The following is a 24,115-nucleotide window of genomic DNA, read 5'->3' on the forward strand; positions in this document are numbered from 1 at the left end:
AGCTGAAAAAGGCTCATTTCCTCATTGTCTTCCTTGGCCAACAGGGACATCTTTGCCAGGCCACTCTTTTACCAGGTGGGGCTTAGTCCTGTAACGTCCCTGATCTATATGGAGGGGTCTAATTGGCAATTCCTCTTTTTGAACAGACCAAGGCCTATACTGCTGCTTCTGAACTAGGTACTGAAATCTGAAAACACTCCATGCAGCCATGACTCAAGCACATGCTTACCAGTTTGTTTTTATCCTCTTCATGTTGGCCCATGAGGAGTTTCTTGAGGACTTACTCTTGTACTTGAGAGGATGTTTTTGGTACTTTGGTTAGCATTCCTAGGCATTTTGTGAGAGAATTACTTTAGATTTTCAAGTCCATCTTTTTGCTAGACATGCAAGCCTCTTCACCAGCTTTCTGACTTCTAGTATTTCCTAAAATTTCTGGTTTCTAATCTTTCATTTGTCTCCCTTCTCACCTCTAGTACTGTTGGTGTTCTATTCTTTTTAAAAAGCATGGATTCTGTCATTTCAGTGGGACCTCAGGAGGGAGACAGTGTAGGCATGTGTGCTCAGCCTTCCATTGTGTCTGGAAGCTTATCACATAGTTTTTAGATCTAAGCCCATCGATGCTAACTGACCTGAAGAAAAATAAATCTCTGTAAATGCCTTTTCATTTAACTGTGACTTTTTTTTTTTTTTAAGTTTGAGCTTAAAGAGCTTGATGTTTGGCTATAAAAGAGGTGAAAGGACAGGGATGGAGGATGAAGTTCAGGCCATTAACTGTGCAGTTGAGCAAGGCCTTCCTGGTGTGGGGAGCAGTGTGGGGATCTTACCATGAAGTCTAAATATATAGGGCAAAATTACATTACAACAATGAGAAACTACAATTTTTTAAATTACATGCAATAAATGTTAACTGCAGTATGTTTAGCATAATAATAAAAATTAGAGTTCAAAGATAAATAAGATGCCATTTCTGCCCTCAGAGAACTCACTAATTTTGTGGTAGAGATAGACATGTAAATGCAAATACAAGCATTTCTCATTATTCATTTTTTGTAGTAGTTTTGTTCTGTAAGTTCTCTGTGAACACTGAATTAGGGAGTACTGAGCCATTGTTTCTAGACTAAAAGAGGGTTAGGTTCCTACAAGCCTCTGATCACATTTTCATTAACTGGTCAATACATAACCTTGCTTTATGTGTGTTTCTGTTTAAAGACACCTTGATAGATATATAGATATATATATATAGTTGATTCATTAACATTGAATGGCCAACAGCACTATAATTTCATGCCTGAAGGAGGCTCATCAGACACTTACATTTTCTCTGTAAGGCACATCACCCTACTTGTTTGTGCTTAGGAACAATGGACAGCACTTAAGCACTATGATTGGGAGACATTTCAGACAGTGAAATCACCATGAAAAAGCACAAAAATTTGAAAAATGTGACACTAAATAAACCATGAAAAGGATACTTGTTTTTGGTGTGAGAGCTGAAACAACAAGGTGGAGTGTTGCCTAATTGGACCTAAGCTGGGGATGCACACACTGGGCATGTTGTTTTTGCTGCTCGTGTCTGCATATGACAACAAAAGCACTGTGAGTATTGACTTTGAGGCTTAAGGTAAATTTTAACAAGTGGATGAATTCATAAATACAGAATCCGTGAATAATGAGGATCAACTGTACTATTCATTCAGTAAGAGCTGTATGTTCTAAATCTTCTAGGATGGGTCAGGAAAGGCTTCATTTGAGACTATTAAGATAAAGTCACAGCAGTATGAAGCAATAGGTTTATGGATAGCAAATGGCTTGGTGTAGCTGGAATTAAAAGGGCCCCGTTAAGGGGGAGCAAGAGAGGATGTTTGAACAGTTAAAGGGGGGAATATAAGGTCCTTATGCCTCATATGGCCCTTATGCCATGTTAAATAATTTGAATTTTATAGGTGGTGGGGAGCCAGTGAATGATTTTAACCAGGAGGAAACATGGTCATATTTGTATTTTGGAAAGCTCACTCTGATGGTGGTATTGGGGATAGATAAAGTAAGAAAAATAAGTAGAAGGTGTTAGAAGTTAAGGTGAGAGAGGATGAGAGTATGAACTAAGGAAGTGACAGTGGAGATAAAGAAAAAGGGATGTGTTTGTAAGATATGCAAGACAACAGATTGAAAGGTCTTGGTGGCAGATTAGGTAGCAGGAATAAAGGAAATTGAACAGGTGTACCTGGGTGCCATTAATTGAGATAGGGAATACTGGAAGGTGACCAGCTTTAAGAAGTAATTTGATGAGTTTTGGGCATGTTGAGTTCATTGTGTCTGTGGGATATCTTTACAGAGATTAGGCAAGAAAATATCTGAAGCCCAAGAGATAGAGCTTTGAGAGACATTAGCATATATTTGTTAATTGGTTGATGAATATCTGAATGCTGTCCTGTGTCAAAGCACTGTCCAGTGCTGGATGAGATAGAACAATGAGTGAATTTCTAGCAAGGGAGACAGACAACAAGCAAAGATACTTTCAGATGAGCCCTAGGATGAAAACAAAACTGATAGGAGGGAGAATGACTGAGGATGTGTGTGAGGGAGAGGAGCTTCTTTAGACTGGGTGTTAGGGTTCACTTTCTGGGTGACATTTATACTGAAACAAAAATAAAGAGGTTAAGGATATGCATGTGGGTATCTGGGAAGATCATTTCAAGCAGAGAGAACAGAAGATGGTAAAGATGGGAGATGAGAAATGGGAAATAAACTGGGCATGTTTGAAGAACAGAAGAAAGGCTGGTGTGACTAGAGATGAACGGACCATGGGGAGAGAGTTGTAGCAGATGAACTCAGAGGGATGCGCGGGGTGCCAAGTCATGAAGGCTCTAGGTCATGGTCAGGAGTTCGGATGTTTTTCTAAGTGCAGTGGGAAGCCTTTAGACGGTTTTAGTGCAAGAGTAACAAAATCTGTTTATGTTTTAAATGATGGTTCTAGCCAATCTGGAGAATATTGTTGAGAACTAGAGTGAAAGCAGGGGAGCAACTGAGTGACTACTGAAGTAAATGAGCAAGAGATGGTGGTGGCTTAGAGTAAAATGATAGCCGCCAGGGGAGAGTTGGATTTTGAGTCAGTTACTTAAGATTATGTACTTTTCTTCTATTACCACCATCATGGCTGAATTTAAAAACCACTTTACCATTGGATCTGTTTTGAATTCTACATATTTTTCTAAGTGCATGTAAAAAATAAGTGTTATCTTGAAAAAACTACCAATGAAATTTACTCTAAAATAATCTAGTTTGGGGGATACTAAAAAAGATTCAAATTTGCATATTTAATACAATCTGGCAGTGATGCTAAAGTCATATTTCATGTTTATTAGTGCTTACTGTATAAAAACTTTCAGACAATTCTGTTGGTTCAGTTATAATACTATGTATTTTCTTATAAAAAACCAATGGAGCCTTAAACTGCTTTATTAATTAGTGCTTAGGTCAGTAAAAATGTACTAAAAGCAGGGCTACTGCATTGTGAGAGCAAATTAGGAGCAGCACTATTTGAGCTGTTTAAAAAAAAAAAACTCTAGATCTAGCTTTTCTCAGGATGAGCTCTGTACTTTAACAAGGATGCTTCTGGACACAGCATGGAGCCAGGACAAGGGTGGGGAAAGATTAGAGATCAGTAGACCAGTTAAGAGGCTTTTAAAATAGTCTAGACAAGAGAAGATGAAAACTCTAAACCAAAGGTCAGAGGCTGGAAATTGTGATGAGGATGAATTTTTGAGACTTTTGTGTAGTAGAATGAGAAGGATTTGGAGAATTTGATGTCTAGGTTAGGGAGAATTTTAAAAAATCGGATGATTCTGAGATTTTAAGCTTTGGAGACAGGGTGGATGGTGATGTCATGATAACAAGAGCTAGAATCTCTAGTTAGGGTGAGTGACTAGTTTTGAAAATGGTAAATTGAAGGCACCATCTTTGGGGTTCCCGGGGAAAGTACAATATGTTAAGAAGGCAGTTGGGGAAAAGTGACTGCTGTAACTAAGATTTGAAAATCATATTCAGATAGAAACTGGTTGAAGCCCTAGAAGTAAATATCATTCAAGAAAAGAATGAAGATCTGAGGAACACCAACAGGAGTGACAGCCTGCCCTCAGGCAGAATGTGGACAGAATATGTGCTTGATTTTTCAGTTAGCTTGTTCCTAAACATAGTTAGGAAGTTTGAGGAGAGGGGTGGCTAGGGAAGCCAGATAGCAGAGGCTGAATGGGAAGGTGGAGAACTGAAGAAAAGATGCCCAGGGTGAACTACTCTTTGAAGAAGCTTAGTAGCTGTGATGGGCAAAAGGAGAGAGAGGAGGGTGTGACTTAAGTGAATGGGGGGCTTCCCTGGTGGCTCAAGTGGTTAAGAATCCCCCTGGCAGTGCAGGGGACACGGGGTTCTAGCCCTTGTCCGGGGGGATCCCACATGCCACCGAGCAACTAAGCCCGTGCACCACAGCTACTGAGCCTGAGCTCTAGAGCCCGCGAGCCACAACTACTGAAGCCCATGCGCCTAGAGCCCGTGCTCCACAACAAGAGAAAACACCGCAATGAGAAGCCCGTGCACCACAATGAAAAGCAGCCCCCTCTTGCCGCAACTAGAGAAAAGCCTGCACACAGCAACAAAGACCCAATGCAGCCAAAAATAAATAAATTTTAAAAAAGTGAAATGGGGTTCAAAATAGAGATTTAAAATATCATTACTGAAAGATGAGGAAGATATTAAAACAAAAATGTGGGAGTTATAAATGAAGAAAAAATACTGAAGTTACAGGAGAGGGATAACCCATGGGTCATGGTCCTACAGTGGGTGGGGGGACTTGATTCATCACACAGACAGCAGCTTTGTAGAGGACTAGGGGCATATTTTCTTGTGAGATTTGAGGAAAAAGAGGTAAGGAATGGTGCTGATACAGTTGATTCTACAAGTGGAGGGGAATTTCAGTAAATCATAAATGATAGCCTCTTTTTCTTTCCCTTCTGACAAAATCATCTGCTGACTAGGGTAGTAAATGTTTGAAATAGAGAATGTGAGAGAACCAAGGGGCAAGTAATAGAAGTGTGAAGCAGTATTTGGGACTTTGCTGATTTGGGGGGAAATAAGGAAGTTTGAGCATATTGAAAAAGCTGGGGATAAGAATAGGAAGGAGGGCACTGAAAGGAAGGAAAGAGCTGTGGAAATCAGAAGTGAGGGGAGATGAAGACAAACTTGATTCCCAGATAATTTTGTCTAGGGCTACATTTATTGAAATGAGTGCAGACAAACTGTACCCAGGCTAGTGGGTGAATCTTTTCACTAAGTCTTAATGTAACTACACCATTAATGCAATTTTATCAAACCAAAGCATATGAAGGAAATTCTGTTAAAGCAGAAAACTGTCATTACAGAAAAGGACTTGTAAAAACTTTCTGCAGTATTTGAAACAATATTTTTATGTAACCTTTTAAACATTTATGAGAGACACAAATTACCATATTTCTAGTTCATTTTGTTACCAGTGTTCTCAAAACATTGTATCCAGCTCCTTAACTGCTAGAACTGAAGGGCTGGCAAGGATACCCAGTTGTGTCTAGTGTTTATGCTTGCCATAAGGAAAATTGCAATGAGAAAAAGACTAAAATAGTACCAGGATTCAGTTGTCATTTTATCTATTTAGAATGTTATTTCACCACTTTGAACATATTGCGTGTTCCTCAAGTTTCTTACAACCAGAAAGTCTTCCAAATAAGAAATGTGAGGTTAAAGCCTAAAATAATCTCTTCATTTTGGATAGGATATAGCTGCTCTCACCGAGGTAGGACTTCTTTGGGCTTTCTAAATTTCTAAAACTTTTAAAATAATTAGTAAGGCTATTCTATGCAGGGTTTCCATCTGGACATATAGAGTGAAGTTTTCTAATATTGTAGATTATGTTTGACATTCCATACATGGACTTCCTATGTGGGGAGACTGTGTTCCCCTGTCTTCTTAACCTGAGCATTCCTGCCCAGGAGACCTAGTTGAGTGGCATTATACCTTGGAGAAGAGAATGTTTCCTTCTTCTTTTTCACTGTTAGTAATATATATTGTGCTTATTTTTAATGCAGTGCCTTGTACTTTTATGTAATGTTTTGCTCAGTGCTTTAAAGGCTGATATAAGAAGAAGTGAACAAAAGCCTGAGAGTGTTGAGTGAGATAAGAATATTCGAAATTGATAGCTAATTCTAGTAGCTTATAAAATATTTTTACATTGAGAGATCTGTGTCATTTTAGTATAACAGTACTATAATCTGAATTGTATTTGATTACAAATCAGTGATTTTTGAGCCCCAGTTCCTAGTTGGAGTGGAATTAGTGGTATGTGAATTAAGGAAAATGATTTGGGTTAAAACTAGATAAACATGCCAGTAAATAGAAGAAGCAGTTTTATGATGAATTAAATAAGATTGATTAAAAAGTTTCCTTTTGTTAAAGTTATATCTGTACACTTATGAATGCAGAGAAAATACATAGCTTTTGAAAATTAAAAATATTCTTTATAGGTTTTTAAAATATTGATTTTAAATGTTATATTTTAATGGAATGTTTTACTAAAATACATTTCATATCATAATATATACAAAGAAGAATTTAATGAAGCATATCATCCAAAGATGACTTGGTGTTTCCAGGCTTTTTCGCCTTCAAAGAAAAAGTCCAATTTGTTTTTAACTCTGCAAGAACAGTTGTAATTCTGATCTTTCTGTGTTCAAATCGGTTACTGTTTATACACAAGAGGCATATTTTTTGGTAGGTTTTCATATTAAAATTGTTAATGCATGTACAGGTCAAAGACTGTCTTGCTCTTTATCTCTATTTCTTGATGGCTAGAGGCTACTACTTTGAACTTTTTAGCTGATTCTTTTGTCACTGAGCTCCATATCATTTATGGTATGCTTATGTGGCTGATTTCTTGATTGTTCAGTTTTAACTGTTACGGAAGATGAGGATTTAGCTCTTTTTTCCACTCTACCCCCTACTTTCTCTATATATATATACATACACACACTTCTCATCCCTCAATTCTCCCAACATAATTATATTAATATTTTTATTAAATCAGTATTTATTAATTGACCCATTAGTAAATTGTAGTTACCTTTTCCATTCCTATGTTTTTATTTTCTTGGAGTTAATAATTGTTTGCTGAGTTTTCCATATATACTGCTTATCAATAATTCAACCCCCCAAATCTCTGCTAGTTTTTTTTTTTTTTTTTCTTTTTTTTTTTGCGTATGCGGGCCTCTCACTGCTGTGGCCTCTCCCGTTGCGGAGCACAGGCTCCGGACGCGCAGGCTCCGGATGCGCAGGCTCAGCGGCCATGGCTCACGGGCCCAGCCGCTCCGCGGCATATGGGATCCTCCCAGACCGGGGCACGAACCCGTATCCCCTGCATCGGCAGGCGGACTCTCAACCACTGCGCCACCAGGGAGGCCCTCTGCTAGTTTTTTAATTCACCTTTCAGTATGTTTATTCAAGTTTATCAACTTGATTTTCTTGAAGAGGTTGCTCCTGGGACCTTCTCACTGTCCAGGATAGACTCCTTATTCTCCATACCTGATACACACTTGTCACCATCTTCCTGAGAGTCACTTTTGCCTTTCTCATGGATTGCGTCTTCTAGTTCTTTTATCGCATATCTTTCCCTTTTCTATTTTGCCCCTTTGTTACATGCTCAGAGGGCAGCATGTCTTTTTTTTTAATCTTTCTAAGAAAAAGTGTTTGTGGTAGAGTAGTTTTATGAAACCTTATAAACAAGTCTGAAAATTAATTTTAACTGTCCTCACGATTGATAGTTTGGCAGGGTAAAGAATTTTAGGGTGGAAATGTTTTTAGATGCATCATTTCATCATCTTTTATTTTTAGATGTCATCATTGAAAAGTTCAAAAGGAGTTTGATTCTTAATTCTTGACATGTGATTGTGGTTTTTTTCCTTCGTCTCTAGTGTTCTGAAATTTCACAATGATGTGTCTTAGTATACCTCTGTTTTCATCTGTTTCACTGCGTGCTGTATGCCCCAATTAGTCTAGCAACTTACCGCTTTCAGTTCTGGAAAATATTAAGTGTTTCATTAATGTTTTTCTCCCTTCTGTTTTGTATATTCTTCTTCCTAAATAATTCCTCTTATTTAGATGCCTGCTATTAGTCATCTGACTTTTTTCTCTTCTGTCTTTCTACCTCTAAACTTTTCTACTTTTTTTGGTATTTCCCCAAATTTATCTCCCATGATTTATATTGCATTTTTTATTTCTACTTTTGCATTTTTATTTTAGAAGCTCTTTTGTTTCCCCTGGATGTTCCTCTCCTACAGCAGTCTTGTTCTAGTTTGATGAATACAATGTTTTCATATTTCTCTGAGGATTTTAATGATTGTTTCCTTCAGCCTTGAATAGTTTTATTATTACAAGTAGATTTTACCTGTTTGTTTATTCTGGTCTCTGTCACTCAGCATCTGAGATCCCAAGGTTAATATCAGTAGCTCATTCTTTTTTCTTTTCTTTTTAATAAGCATGACTTTTAATGCATTTAACATTTATGTACCCTTAGGAACATAAAGAATCAGGTTTGTTTTTTTCCTTTCCTTAAAAAAATTTTAACCAAAAAAAAAAAAGTACCCAGTTAAAAACAAGTAAGAGTAGAAAGAGATATATAATGAGAAGTCAAATTTTCTACTTCAGATCTGTTTCCCACGTCAACCACTATTAGTATTTTCTTATATATTCTTACATATATATAAGCACACAAAAGCATATATAAATATGTAAGTGTGTGTATTACTCCTTCCCCACCTTCTTTTCTTAAACAAATCGGAGCCCAGTATACTCACTTTTTTTTTTTAACTGTAGATGTTTCATTTCTGTAAACATGAATACAGCCCATTCTTTCCACAGGTATATATATTATAACTGAGCATACATACTATGAGTATATATATTATGACTTATTTAACCAGATTATTTCTAGTCTTTTGCTTTTATAAACAATGTGGCATTGAAAATCCTTGAAGATACATACTTTTTAATTTATGTAGAAGCTGCCCCATTGTGTACCCCCAACTCCGTTACCAAACAGAGTTTTTGACCTCTGCATTTCTCTTTGGTTACCATTAGTATCTCACTGTTATTTTGATTAGCCATCCTCTATTTAGTTCCACTGATCTTCCCATTTCTACCTGAATGAGTACTACCCTGTTTTGATTAACACAGCCTTAAAATACATTTTAATGTCTGATAGGTTCAGTCTCCTTATATTTCTCTATAAAAGGATCATTTAAAAAATATTTTTAGGACTTCCCTGGTGGCACAGTGGTTAAGAATCCCCCTGCCAATGCAGGTGACACGGGTTCGAGCCCTGCTCCGGGAAGATCCCACATGCCGCGGAGCAGCTAAGCCCGTGTGCCACAACCACTGAGCCCATGCTCTAGAGCCTGTGAGCCATAACTACTGAGCCTGCGTGCCACAACTACTGAAGCCCACATGCCTAGAGCCCGTGCTCTGCAACAAGAGAAGCCACAGCAATGAGAAGCCTGTGCACCACCACAAAGAGTAGCCCCCGCTGCCTGCAACTAGAGAAAGCCCGTGCGCAGCAACGAAGACCCAATGTGGCTGAAAATAAATAATATAAATAAAAAATAAAATAAAAAAATTTTAGGACATTTCAGATTGCCTTAATGACAGACTGACCAGCACAATATAGTTAAGCTCTCAGTATATAAATCCATCACAGACCTTGGAGATATTGCGGGTTTGGTTCCAGATCATCACAATAAAGCAAATATCACAAGGTGAGCCACATGGATTTTTTGGTTTCCCAGTGCATATAAAAGTTACGTTTATACTATACTGTAGTCTAGTAAGTGTGCAATGGCATTATGCCTACATATCTTAATAAGGAAATACTTTATTGCTAAAACATGCTAACCATCATCTGAGCCTTGAGCAAGGTGTAATTTTCTTGCTGGTGGAGAGTCTTGCCTCGATGTTGATGGCTGCTGACTGATCACGGTGGCCGTGGCAGTTTCTTAAAATAAGACAGCCATGAAGTTTGCCTCATTGATGGACTCTGCCTTTCATGAACCATTTCTCTGTAGCATGCAGTGCATTTGACAGCAGTTTACCCACAGTAGAAGTGCTTTCACAATGGGAGTCAGTCCTCTCAATCCCTGCCGCTGCTTTATCAACTAAGTTTATATAATATTTTAAATCCTTTGTTGTCATTTCAACAGCCTTCATAGAATCTTCACCGGGAGCAGATTCCATCTTAAGAAACCACTTTCTTTGCTCATCCTTAAGGAGCAACTCCTCATCCATTAAAATTTTATATTTGTAACAGATAATGAAAAAGTTTGAAATTTTGCAGTTACCAAAATGCAACACAAAGACACAAAGTGCAGTAGCTCATTCTTAACAGTAGAGAACTAAAACCATGGAACTCTGTTGGCATGTATGGGCTTCACTGTAGCCATTCTGTGACTGGATTGTTTGGGGGTAATGCCTGATCTTGATGTCTACGTCTTTCCGCTTAGGCTGGTCATATTCTCTAGAGAAGACTCTTCATATCTGCCTGGAGGGTAAAGATGTGAAGGGTAAAGGCTTTTGATAGTCAAGAGGGAGAAACAGGTGGAAGGTTTGTCTCATCATTCAATAATCCCGTTTTCCATATGATTTCGTTGTCCTTTGTCCAGTGACACTTCTTACCTTACTCTCTCCAGATCAACCCCTAGTTTTCAGTCCTGCATGGGTGAGGGTGAGGGGCAGCAAGTACCCTGCAAGGAGGGTGGGGTTGAATTATTGATAAGTAGTATATATGAAAAACTAAGCAAATAAATATTAACTTCAAGAAAATAAAAATACAGGAGTGGAGAAAGGTAACTTCGGTTTACTAAGGGATCAGCTCATGAACACTGACCTAATGTTATCTGAGTCTCCTCATTGTAGTTCCCCTCGTACCTTGGGCTGCTAATTCCTCAGTCTTTGGAAGATTTTGTTTTGTAAATGAAATGATTTTCTGCTTTTCCTGTAGCTTGTTTAGAGTTTGACCTCTTGGGTCTGCTAAATCAGTTAATCCTTTATTCCTATGTTTTACAGCTTCCAAAGTCAATTTATCTCTAATTCTCCACATCTTTGTGCCTTTAAAAATAAAATAAAATTACACACACACATCTTTGTTACATTTTAGAGAGATTTTAGGTGAGAGCAAAAATAGATGAATTCAGTTTATTTTAACCTGGAAATACTGATATTTGTCCTCTTGAATAAAAATATTTGTTCATTTTACTTTTATTTTTGTATTTAATATTGTTTCAAGCTTGGCACTTAAATTTGTCAAATCCAAATATGCCAAAATGTTGGAGCCTGTCAGAGAGAAGGGTTTCTGCTTTCTAACCATGTTTATTTTTAATTTTTAATTATACCTTGGGTAAAAGGGTCTGTGTTGAAGAACACCCTTCAGCTTTCCCTTCCGAAAGAAGATTGTTTGCTCTAAGAGACACTACAGCTATCCATGCTTTGCTTCAATTTGAATTTTTCTTTAGACCTCTTCATTGTTAACACAAGAAATTAACAAGAGTTGGTTCCTTTGGGTACTGGTGCTATTTCAAACTCAAAGTAATCCCCAGGTGACTTTGTATTTTACTTTGGTATGTGTCAGTTGTTGATTATACAAACTTTTATCCCCAATCAGAGCTGAAAGCTAGGTAATATAAAGGAAAAATAATTCAGAGCGTTAGTTAAACACTTATTAAACATTTGTTGAGTACCTATTATATACAAGGCTCTCTACTGGGAGCTATAATGGAAGAGAAAGCTCTTGTTCTTGGAGAGGTTATCACGTAACAAGGAGAAACAGGGAACAAATATGAAATAATGAATGCTGGAAAACCATTCTTTCTGCTTGTTTAACCAGATGTTAGTATTTAAAAATAATTAGGAAAATAGGAAAATTAATTATGAATGTATGTATTCCCTTTGGATCTTGACTTCGTTTTTTAGACATTATAATCTTTTTTTGGAATTATGTAATGTGGAGTGACATAATTAAAATCTGTACCTGTTATCACTCTTCCTTCAGCATTTCTTGAATTCTTGATAATTGTTTTTAACCCTAAAAGATTACTTTAAGCAAAGAATATGAGAGAAAAAAGAAGGTCGGTAATTTGCCAAAAAAGGAAATGTTTTATATTTAATATATTTTTTTTCTTCAGATTTCAATACATACATTTGATTCCATGACTGTTTTATCTTTCACAGTTCAGGGAGAAAGAGAGAATAAAATAGAGTGGTGAGAGAAGTATCTTAACCCACTGTTGGTCTGTAGCATCCAGCATCCCTGACTTCAAAGAGTTTCTAATGACCATTTCTGACTATTAACCTGGAGTTTTATTTCAGTCATCTGTTGTTCTTGCATTTATTTTAGTCATCTGCTGCTCGTGAGCATGTTAGTACTGGCAACTCATTTTCTTCCATCTTCCTGAACTTTGCAACTGCTTCCAAGTTTCACAAGGATATTTCTGATTCCATTACTGTGTCCAAACACTTGGCATGGCAGTAGAAATGATGAGAGATGGCTGGTGTTGACCAGTAGAAATGTGTGGCTACTATTTCAGGGCTAAAATCATAATAAAGTTATACTGCAAAGTGGCAAGACTGGGACTAGGAACTGCGTTTTCTCATGCCCAGTGTTCTCTCCAGTGACCAAACTGAATTGTTTCATGAGTTTTCTTCATATCTGCCACTTGTTGAAATGCAAGCCCTCAGTGACAGAACTCATGTCATCATACCCCTGTGCTTTTGGCCAGTCCCTTGCAAAATGTTCTGATTTGTTATCCTTTCAGTCGCTTGGACATTTCCCTTCTTTCTGTTTAGGGAAAATATTGAGAGTGATTTGTAGAGGGATCATATATGGGAAATAATCTGTGATTACAGCTGGGAAAGATGAGCATGGTTTGGGGCCAATCATTTACATTTATTATATGTAAATATGATGTACATATTTTTTTTAACTATTGACTTACCACTGGTCAGTGTCTTAAATTTTGGGGCCTCATCTTTAAGATGTATAAGAGGGTATAATACTTATACCCTCCAGCTTATGGCAATTTTTTGAGACTGAAATGGGATAGAAAATGTAGGAAAATGTAATAACAGTGGTATGCAGGCTTGATTCAATGATGGAGGAGTTGTAAAGAGTAAGGGATTTAAGACTTTTATACTGACAACACTTGATGGCTTTGATTAAATTAGCGTGTGTGGGTGTGTTATATGAGCAGAAAAGCCTAAAAGAGCTTTTACAAAAGGGGCTCCTTAAAGCAGCAATAGTAAGAAATTCTTCCTTAGTCACTTAGTACAAATAGAAAAGATGGTCTATTTTGTCATTTTACAGTTGTGAGAGTAATACAGTATTATAAAAGAGAAGAAGCCTGATAAATATTTATCAAGAATCAATATAGAAAATCTTAGTCATCTCATACCAAATACCCTGGAGCTACATGCAGAAATTACAGTTTTCATTGTGTGTGTGCATGGCTAACAGTGGAAGGTAAGTTGTTTTCATTTATTCCCCCAGTGGCTTGGAGGCTTTGTTTTGAAATTTATAAAGGTCGTGATTAAGGTAAAAATGGGAAAAAAATATCTGATTTGTAGAATGAACATGTAAAAAATTAAGAGCAACTGTCAGTGAGTTTCATTCATTGTAATGCTTAACTCTAGGCATTAAAATAGTCTCATCACTTAAAGTGCTCTTGTTAAAATTATGAAAAGGTATTATTTAATGTGACATGGACTGAAATGGCTTACTAGGAAAGAAATCCATGATAAAAAGTACAAACTAATACATAAGGCATGAGGTATTTAAGGGATGAAGTGTTCTATATAAGGAGATTATCTTTGGAGAGACAAATCCATGACTTGAGAAATGAGGCTAAGCATTTTTACCTAATAAAATCTTGTATATAAGGCTACTTAATTTTATTAGGTAAGGTGGTTTCCTTTAATCCTTATAAGTCTGTACAGAAACCTCTAGGAACCTTCATGATATTGACTCTCCAGATATACAGTTCATAGTTTGAGCAGCTCATTTGTTCAGTCATTGTTTTGTTACACAGGTATGCATAAATATATTAATTTGGTAACAATTTTAAGATATTACCAGGTAGAGCCAAGAGCCCTTTTAACTAACCCTTCTTTCAATCTCTGCTCCTTCCCCAGGGGTAATACCTGTTATACTTTGCTTTATATCTTTCCAGACCGATTCCTGTATATTTGCATATTTGTACTTGTGGAAAAGATAAAGTTTTGTGTGCTTCATTTCTCTCTATATGGCACAATACTATCTTTATGACACTTGCTGTTTTCCACGGACAAACGTGTTTTGGAGGGTTTTACATGTGAGTGCATATAAAATCACGTTCTTTTAACGGTTGCAGATTATTCATAGGATGGGGATTTAGGCATTCCCCTGATGAGGAACATTGAGGCTATTTCTGTTTTTCCCATGTTTTCCAGTAACATCACAATGAGCATCCTAAAAAGGTGCCTCATTAGAAGCAATATTACCAATTATCATGACGATCTTTCACTTGATAATAAGTTGTGATGATGAAGGTTTAGTAGAGTTAAAACTTTGATTTTTCTTTTTAATTAGAAACATTACTTGAATTCTGGTAATGGTGGCATGAAGAGGCTGGCAGTTCCCCTCTGCAGAAAGTAAATAGAAAACCGGACAGAATTGTCAAAAACATCCATTTAGGGGTATTGGAAATTGACCAAAGGTAGTTAAAAAAACTTGATCTTGCACAACTGTTAGGGCTTGGGGTGAGAACAGTGTGAGTCTGTGGCCTTCTGGCCTGGGCCCTTCCCAGATACCTCCTCAGGCGTGCCCTGCTGTCCCCACCCTCCTCAGCTGATGAAAACTGAAGCTTTACCAGCTTGGGACTAGCTGAGAAACCCAGCAGCTTTGCTGCCAAAGAGGTGGCCGTGGAGAAGTAACTTGATTCAGGGAAGGGAGGAGTGAGAGGGGACACAAAAACCTGTGGCTTTGCAAGTACAGAGTGGTGGGTCCGGATGGAAAGAGAGGGAGAAAACCTGCTGCCTTGCTAGCTCAACGCTGTGGACCTGGTTTAGGGTGAGCAGTGGACCAGAAGAAATTTAATAGAGAAATCCCAGAAATGAGAGAACCATAGAAGGGCTGAGGTAAGTTCTCCATACAGCTCTGGTTGACTGGAAGCTACATATGTGAAGGGGAGACCCAAGAGAGGGGAGACCCAAAAAGTTCAACCCAAAGGAGACTAGAGAACTGGCTGCAGTGTTGAATGCATTCCCCAGTCTATACACAAATCAACTGGCAGAGGCTGGACATCTTACAGGCTTGAGATGTTTGAGCACAACCATTGCCCAGGTCATTGGCTGACCATTAAGCTATACAGACACAGGCACACCCACTAGGAAGCCAGGCTAAAATATAAAAGTAAGAATTAAAAAACTGAACAGAGACGTCCCAACTGCATACAATGTAGGGAAACTGATTCTTCAGTTCAAGTCCAGATGAATTACTATAAAAGCCCCAGCATCTCTGAAAAATAAAATAAATTACCATAATATATTAAAGGTTCAGTTTTCAAACAGAAACTGCTGGACGTGGAAAAAGAAAAAATAAAACCTAGGAAAACGTGACACAATCACGAGAGTCAGTGGAAACTGACTGTGAGTGGGCTTGATGTAGGATTTAACAGAGACTTTGAATTGGCTGTTTTTAATATGTTCAAAGAATTAAAGGACAGTATATTAGCAACACTTAACAGAGAGTCCCAATAGAGAAACAAATTAGAAAAGAAGAATGAAATAGAAATTTAAGATTTCAAAAGTACAATAATTGAAATGAATAGGATAAGATTTATTTATCCAATAAATCTGTTATTGGATAGGCTCAATAACAGATTTGAGATGTCAGAGAAAACTTGAAGATCAATGAAAAGTACTCCAAAGAAGAGAGAGAGAAAAAAAAATATTGTGAAAAGTGGACAGAGCCTCAGAGACCTGTGGGACAATGTCAGACATTTCAACATAGATGTAATGAGAGCTCCAGACAGAAAGGAAGGAGAGAAGGGACAGAAAAAATATTTGAAGAAATAATGGCACCCCCCCCCGATTTGGTGGAAAATAGTAAAAAGGGTTCCAGTAAGATGGAGTAAGCACACAATACCCCGTCTCTTCCACTGAATGCAGCCATAAACTGGACAGCATACAGGAGTAGCTATTTGCAGACTCTGAAAAGTCAATAGTATCAGCCGGGTTAGAGAAGACAACCAGAAATTTAAGTACCATTGAATCAACGGTGAGTTTACTGTTCTTTTGTTTTGTTTTGCTTTGTTATCCCTGGACCTAACCCCAAACCCTAGAGCATCAGAATGCACAGCTAGAACTCCAAAAACTTGCTGGTTCTGGTTTAAAGAGCAAGATGCTCAACAGGAGTGCAGAGATCAATCAGTCTCTCTCTTCCCTCTTCCTCCCTCTTCCTCCCTCTTCCTCCCTCTTCCTCCCTCTTCTCTCTCTTCTCTCTCCCTCTCTCCCTCTCTCCCTCTCTCCCTCTCTCCCTCTCTCCCTCTCTCCCTCTCTCCTTCTCTCCTTCTCTCCCCCCCCAGCCCCCAGGAAGTCCTTTGGCAGCATTGTTGAAGCAGCTACAACAGCTAAGGGGAGCATAACTAAAACTCCAAAACAAGAAACCTTCCTCTTCAATTGGAGGATTGTAGTTCCTGTCAGGTTTTTTTTTGTGGGTTTTTTTTTTTTCCCCTCTGTTCTCTGGCTGCCTGAACCAGGTCATGAGCCCATTTATAGCAAGTACACTGCAGAATGGATTAACTTATGCCCCAGATTTCTGGAGGATCAGTAAAGAACATCCCAGAGAACCCAAAATGCCAGGCAGATTGCAGAGGAGCTTTGGCAAGAGACTTCTTAAAGTTGTTATGCACTCCTAGGCTCATCCTTGAGAGGTGCATATGTGGATCTGACCCTAAAGAACACATACAGATGTTTAGTACTGAAATACCAAAAGACCACCAACTAAGTCCCAGACTGGCTAGTAAGTGGTACATATATGGGACTGATCAAATAACACTGCGGAAATTTTGAAGTTTACTGGTTTCTTATAAAGTTAAATGTACACTTACCATGTGATCTAGCAATCCCATTCCTAGGTATTTACCTAAGAGAAATGAAAACAAGTTCACAAATAAGGGTGCAGATAAGCATGGACAGCTAAACTAAAATGGCACTGGTACCTTACAGGGTCAGAATTTAGCTGAGTCAATTGCTTGCTGAAACAAAAATATCAACTCTCTCCCTAAGATTTCAACAAGACAGTCTTTATTTATTTATTTATTTGGATGCGTTGGGTCTTCATTGCTGTGCGCGGGCTTTCTCTAGTTGCGGTGAGCGGGGGCTACTCTTAGTTGTGGTGCGTGGGCTTCTCATTGTGGTGGCTTCCCTTGTCGCGGAGCACGGGCTCTAGGCTCGCAGGCTTCAGTTGTTGTGCCCCACAGGCTCTAGAGCGCAGGCTCAGTAGTTGTGGCACACGGGCTTAGTTGCTCCATGGTATGTGGGATCTTCCTGGACCAGGGCTTGAACCCATGTCCGCTGCATTGGCAGACGGATTCTTAACCACTACGCCACAAGAGAAGTCCAGCAGAGTCTTATATTATTAAAAATGTACAACATACAGTCCCAAATTCCTTGGCATATGGAGAACCTGGGAAACCTTAACTCAGATGGGCAAAGGTAATCATGAGACACCAATACTGAGATGACAGAGATGTGGGAATCATCTGAGAAAGATTTAAAGCAGGTTTTATAAATATGCTACAACAATTAAGGGTGAGCTATCTTGAAATGAATGGAAATATAGAATGTCTCAGTAAAGAAATAGGAAAAAGAAAAACCAAATGGGAAATTTGGAACTGAAAAACATGATACCAGAAAACCTACTGGACAAGCACAAAAGCAGGATGGAGATGACAGTCCATGAACTTCAAAGTAGATCAGTAGAAATTTATCCAAATTGAAAAACAAAGAAAAAAATAGTTGAAAAAAAAAGATAATGAGAAGAGCTCGAGGGACCTATGGGATGATACCAGGTCTAACGTTATGTTTCATGAGACACTGAGAAGGAAAAAAGAAAGAATATGTACAGAAACAAGTGTTTGAAGAAGTAGTGGCTGAAAACTTCCCAAATTTAGTTCAAGACATTAATTTGTAGACTCAAGAGGTTCATTGAACCTTAAGAGGCATAAGCCCAGTGAAATCATGCCCGGAAACAACATAATGGAATTGCTGAAAACAAGACAAAGAAAGAAATACAGAAGGCAAAAAACAGAAAACCAGTAATAGAGTAACTATTTGAATGAATGTGGATGTCTCATCAGAGACCATAGAGGCCAGAAGGAAGTGAAACAATATTTTAAACATACCAGGGGTGGGTGTAAATCCAGTGAAACTATTCTCCAAGAACCTGCTGCTTTTTTTTTTTTTTTTCTTTGAGAGGACTTCTCTCTGAAAGCATTTCACATAATAGAAAATTGTTTCTAAGTAAGAGTGCCAGGAAGTTACACTAGCTGCTTTTGCAAGGCATTTACTTAGTTCATAGTAGGAAGATTGATAAGTTCATTTAAAATGGTAGTTCACTTTCCTTTCTGAATTAAACTTGTCATCAGAGGATGACAGTACAAAGTGGGTCAGTTAACATTAAATTAGAGGGAAAACCCAACTATGTTCATTTAAAAAAACCATTGTTTTTAAGGTGGGAAAATTGTAATAAATTGCTGTTTTCAAGATTCATTTTTCACTGACAATTTAAATAACAGTAGTCACGATGAGAGATGGTTGAAGAGATTGAATTGCAGAGTGTTAGGTAAAGCAGAATATTTAGCATTTATATGTTTTTAGTAGATCAGTCATTTAAATTTATTGTATAACCTCATGAGTTATATCAATCTCATTTCTTTTTTTACAGATAAGGAAATAAGTATGTAGTTAAATTTTTCTTCAATGCTATAATGGAGAAAAAGATTAAAATTCAGAATTTAGCTCTGTTTTAATCACTTTTTGCTGCACATGTTCTCAGCATTTATATTGATATGTCTTTATGAGGCAATTCATTATTATTATAACAAATAATGAAATGAGGACCTCTTAATGGAGATGTAATTGATACAACCTGTTTATAAAGGACGGTTTGACACTATCTGACAATTGAAAAATCACATATCCTTTGATCTAGCAATTCTACTCTTAGTATTTACTTACTAATGATGTGTATGTAACTATGTATGTGTGTATAATTATAGGTGTTGATTGTAACACTGATTATAACTGCAAAAAATGGAAGCAACCTGTATATCTTTCAATAGAGGACAGACTAAATAAATGTTGATGCATCCATATAGTGAAGTGCTAGATATAATGAAAAGAATGAACTCCAGTATGGAAAGATTGCTAAGATATTTTATTAATAAAACAATCATTCATGTAAATAAAAAAGAATATATTCAAATACAGGGATAAATTTTGCTGGGACGGCTAGAAAGAAAATCTCTTTGGAGAAAATCAATTTTTATATTTATTTTAAAATATTTCAATATAATTAAACTGCCTTTCACCATGCATGTGTGTATATACACACATATACACATTTGTATATATATACATGTGTAAATATATATTGAGTTTTTAAAAATAGCATATGTAAAGTTTTTTAACTCATTTTTCATCAAAACTTTGACATTGTTACTCCATTATCTTCTGGTATTAAATATTACCAGTAATAAGTGGCATGGAAGTCTGATTATTGTTACTTTTACAAACTCTTTTCTTTCTGGAAATATTCATCTCCCCCTTTTTAATCCTCAACATTTTGAAATTTCACTTAGGTGTCCAGATCTGGGTCTTTTGCATTCATTCTGAAGTTTTGTTTGTCATTTAAATTCAGAGACATTTTCTATATTATTTCTTCAACTATTTCATTCCCATCCTTGTCTCTGATCTTGTCCTATGAAACTCCTGATGTGCACTGTTGGATTTGATTATGTATTTTAAGTGTCTCATATTTTTCATCTTCTCCTCTTTGTTCTGCATTTGGGAGTTTACCTTGACTTGATTTTCCAGATTAGCAGTTTCAGCATTGTCATTCTATCATTTAGTCTGCTGTTTGATTTTTTTTTAAATTTGACAATATTGTTTTTAACTGCCAGTAACTTTTTCTTCTTTTCTGGTTGCTCCATTATCTGCCTCTTAGCAGCCTGTTCCTTTATGAATGCAGTAGCCTCTCTCATATCTTTGAGAATGCTAATAAAAATTAAAAATTTAAGTTCTATTCTCAGCATCATCTGTTTCCCCTGTAGTTTAGTTTGTTCAACTTTGTCCCTTGTCACTGATGTTTTCTTCAGATGTCTGGCAGTCAGTAATGGTTGGTTTATATTTATATGAAGGACTAGGTTGCTTAATACAGAATATACCTCTGTTGAGGACTTCCTCTGTAGTTGTATAGGCTGTCCCCCCACCCCCCAGCCCTCTGTCTGGAATGGCGGGCTTCTCCTTCAGATATCTAGACAGAGAACTAGTGAGCAAGTTGGGAACCCTCAAATAGCTAAATTAAGAAGGAGGAGGAATTTACCCTGGCATTGGAACATATTGGTACAAGGCTGTAAGTTGGAAGAACAGAAGGGGAGAAGGCAGGGCCACCCCTAGGAGTGTTAGGCAGTGTGGTGAGGGGAATTTTTTGGTTATCAGAAAACCTGAGGAACACTGTAGGCATTTGGTGGAGAACAATCCTCTGCAAAAAGGATTATGCCAATAGTCTCCTGTTTGAGAAATACTGCTTTAGAGCATTCACTGTGGGATAGTCTCCCTTCCCCCTCCCCTCCTCATCTAGTGTCTGTTGTGAAGAACCAGATGCACCTCAGCCTCTCTGCTCTTTGTTTAGGCCCCACATACATGTAAGGAACCCTTCCCATGCAAGACATGTGCCCACTGTCTCTGGAAAGAACTCTGTGGTACTTAGGCCAAAAACTGTGCCCTTGTGTATGGGGTTCCTTAATTGCTATGAGTGGCTGCCCATCCACTCACTGTGCCTGCCCTTTTCTTTTGTTGGCTCCAGGCTTAGATTTTCTCTAGGAATGCTTTGGGAAATAGAGCTCCATGTTTTGTTTCAAGGTTTTAAACATTGATCATAAATTTAAGATTTTCAGTAGGGTGAACTGTTTGGTTCTTTGCACTGGGATGCCTTCCACTGGGTGTCTCCCATTTTATCATCCCACCACTCCCATCAAAGAACCAGTTAACCTTTTACTCCTTTCCAGTATTCACTCAGTGTTAATAATGCACTAGAAGGTATTGTTGCAGGAGTTGCCACGTATTACTTAGTTGCAACAACCCTGTAAGAATAGGTAACTATTGCCGTTCCCCATTTAACAGATGAAAGAAACTGAATTGGAGAGGTTAAGTCATATACTCAGGTTTTCAGGACGAGTTAAGTGGTAGTGTCCAGGCCTTTAACCACTATGCTATATCACTTAATTCTCTGATTCCTTCATAGTGTTCTTATCATCATGCTTTATTCATTTGTTTACACATTTTGGTCTACTCTGCTAGATGTAGTTTTTGGAGGAAAGATAGTGTGTCTCTATTTTCTTCAGCATCAACCATCATGCCTGGCCTATAAGCACTCGGCTAATGTTGAGTAAGTTAGCTGAGCACATTTAAAGTTTAACTTTCTTCTTTGATTCAATATAACTAAACTAGAATTTCGAGATACTATTTTGAGAACTAAGGTATTGACTGCATATTGTCATTTTATAGAAAACAAGTGTTTTTATTGACCTAACGATTTAGATGAACTCTTGCTGTCAAATCAGTCACACACACGAGTCATGTGTCAAAATTTTATCATAAAGAAACCTAACTTGATCCAAATTTTTTTTAAATTTTTATTTTATATTGAAGCATAGTTGATTAACAGTGTTGTGTTAATTTCAGGCGTACAGCAAAGTGATTCAGTTATACATATACATATATCTATTCTTTGTCAAATTCTTTTCCCATTTAGGTTATTAGAGAATATTGAGCAGAGTTCCCTGTGCTATTCAGTAGGTCCTTGTTGGTTATTTTAAATATAATAGTGTGTACATGTCAATCCTAAACTCCCAATCTCACCCTTCTGCCCTGGTAACCATAAATTTGTTCTCTAAGTCTATGAGTCTGTTTGTTTTGTAAATAAATTCACTTGTATCATTTTTTTAAGATTTCACATATAAGCGATATCATATGATATTTGTCTTTCTCTGTCTGACTTACTTCACTTAGTAAAATAATCTCCATGTCCATCCACGTTGCTGCAAATGGCATTATTTCATTCTTTTTAGTGGCTGAGTAATATTCCATTGTATATGTGTACCACATCTTCTTTATCCATTCATTTGTCAGTGGACAGTTAGATTGCTTCTTTGTCTTGGCTGTTGTAAACAGTGCTGCAATAAACACTGGGGTGCATGTATCCTTTCAAAACATGTTTTTCTCTGCATATATGCCCAGGAGTGGGATTGCTGGATCATATGGTAATTCTATTTTTAGTTTTTTAAAGAATCTTCATACTATTCTCCATAGCAGCTGTACCAATTCACATTCCCACCAACAGTGCAAGAGGATTCCCTTTTCTCCACACCCTCTCCAGCATTTATTGTTTGTAGACTTTTTGATGATGGCCAGTGTGACTGATGTGAGGTGATAACCTCATTGTAGTTTTGATTTGCATTTCTCTGATAGTTAGCGCTGTTGAGCATCTTTTCATGTGCCTGTTGGCCATCTGTATGTCATCTTTGGAGAAATGTCTATTTAGGTCTTCTGCCCATCTTTTGATTGGGTTGTTTGCTTTTTTGATATAGAGCTGTATGAGCTGTTTGTAAAATTTGAAGACTTATCCCTTGTCGGTAGCATTGTTGGCAAATATTTTCTCCCATTCTGAGGGTGGTCTATTTGTCTTGTTTATAGTTTCCTTCGCTGTGTAAAAGCTTAATTAGGTCCCATTTGTTTATTTTTGTTTTTATTTCCATTACTTTAAGAGACAGCTCACAAAAGATACTGCTGTGATTTACGTCGAAGAGTGTTTTGCCTATGTTTTTTCTCTAAGAGGGTTATAGTATCCAGTCTTACATTTAGGTCTTTAATCCATTTTGAGTTTATTTTTGTGTATGGTGTTAAAGAATGTTCTAATTTCTTTTTTTTTTTTTTTTTGCGGTACACGGGCCTCTCACTGTTGTGGCCTCTCCCATTGCGGAGCACAGGCTCCGGATGCGCAGGCTCAGTGGCCATGGCTCATGGGCCCAGCCGCTCCGCGGCATGTGGGATCTTCCCGGACCGGGGCACGAACCCGTGTCCCCTGCATCGGCAGGTGGACTCTCAACCACTGCGCCACCAGGGAAGCCCTAATTTCATTTTTTTACATGTAGCTGTCGTGTTTTCCCAGCACCATTTATTGAAGAGACTGTCCTCTGTTGTATAGTCTTGCCTCCTTTATTGTAGGTTAATTGACCATAGTTGCATGGGTTTATTTCTGGGCTTTCTGTCCAATTCCATTGATCTATATTTCTGTTTTTGTGCCAGTACCATACTGTCTTGATTACTGTAGCTTTGTGGTATAGTCTGACATTAGGGAGCCTAATTCCTCAAACTCCATTTTTCTTACTCAAGATTGCTTTGGCTGTGCGGGGACTTTTGTGTCTCCATACAAATTAAAAAATTTTTTGTTCCAGTTCTGTGAAAAATGCCATTGGTAATTTGATAGGTGTTGCATTGAATCTGTAGATTGCCTTGGGTAATATGGTTATTTGGACAATATTGATTCTTCCAATCCAAGAACATAGTATCTCTTTCCATCTGTTTGTGTCATCTTTGATTACATCAGTGTCTTATAGTTTTCGGAGTATAGGTCTTCTGCCTCCTTAGGTCAGTTTACTCCTAGGTATTTTATTCTTTTTGATGTGATGGTAAATGGGAGTGTTTCTTTAATTTCTCTTTCTCATCTTTTGATGTTAGT

General features: G+C 37.6%; 1 protein-coding gene across 11 annotated transcripts in view; it reads left to right on the forward strand.

Moving 5' to 3' along the window:
* PALS2 (protein associated with LIN7 2, MAGUK p55 family member) overlaps window positions 1-24,115 on the forward strand; it is a 108,219-nt gene that overhangs the window by 18,916 nt on the left and 65,188 nt on the right. Inside the window, exon 1 of one of the 11 annotated variants that reach the window (XM_082632333.1) lies at window positions 13,495-13,576. The exons of the other annotated variants lie outside the window; for them this stretch is intronic. The gene's annotated coding sequence lies outside the window, so the exon portion shown is untranslated. Of the gene's footprint in view, window positions 1-13,494; window positions 13,577-24,115 lie in introns of those variants that run through there. 11 annotated transcript variants of the gene reach the window in all.

The sequence above is a fragment of the Mesoplodon mirus genome (genome assembly GCF_964341445.2).
Source record: "Mesoplodon mirus genome assembly, chromosome: 9".
In the NCBI taxonomy this organism is placed as follows: domain Eukaryota; kingdom Metazoa; phylum Chordata; class Mammalia; order Artiodactyla; family Ziphiidae; genus Mesoplodon; species Mesoplodon mirus.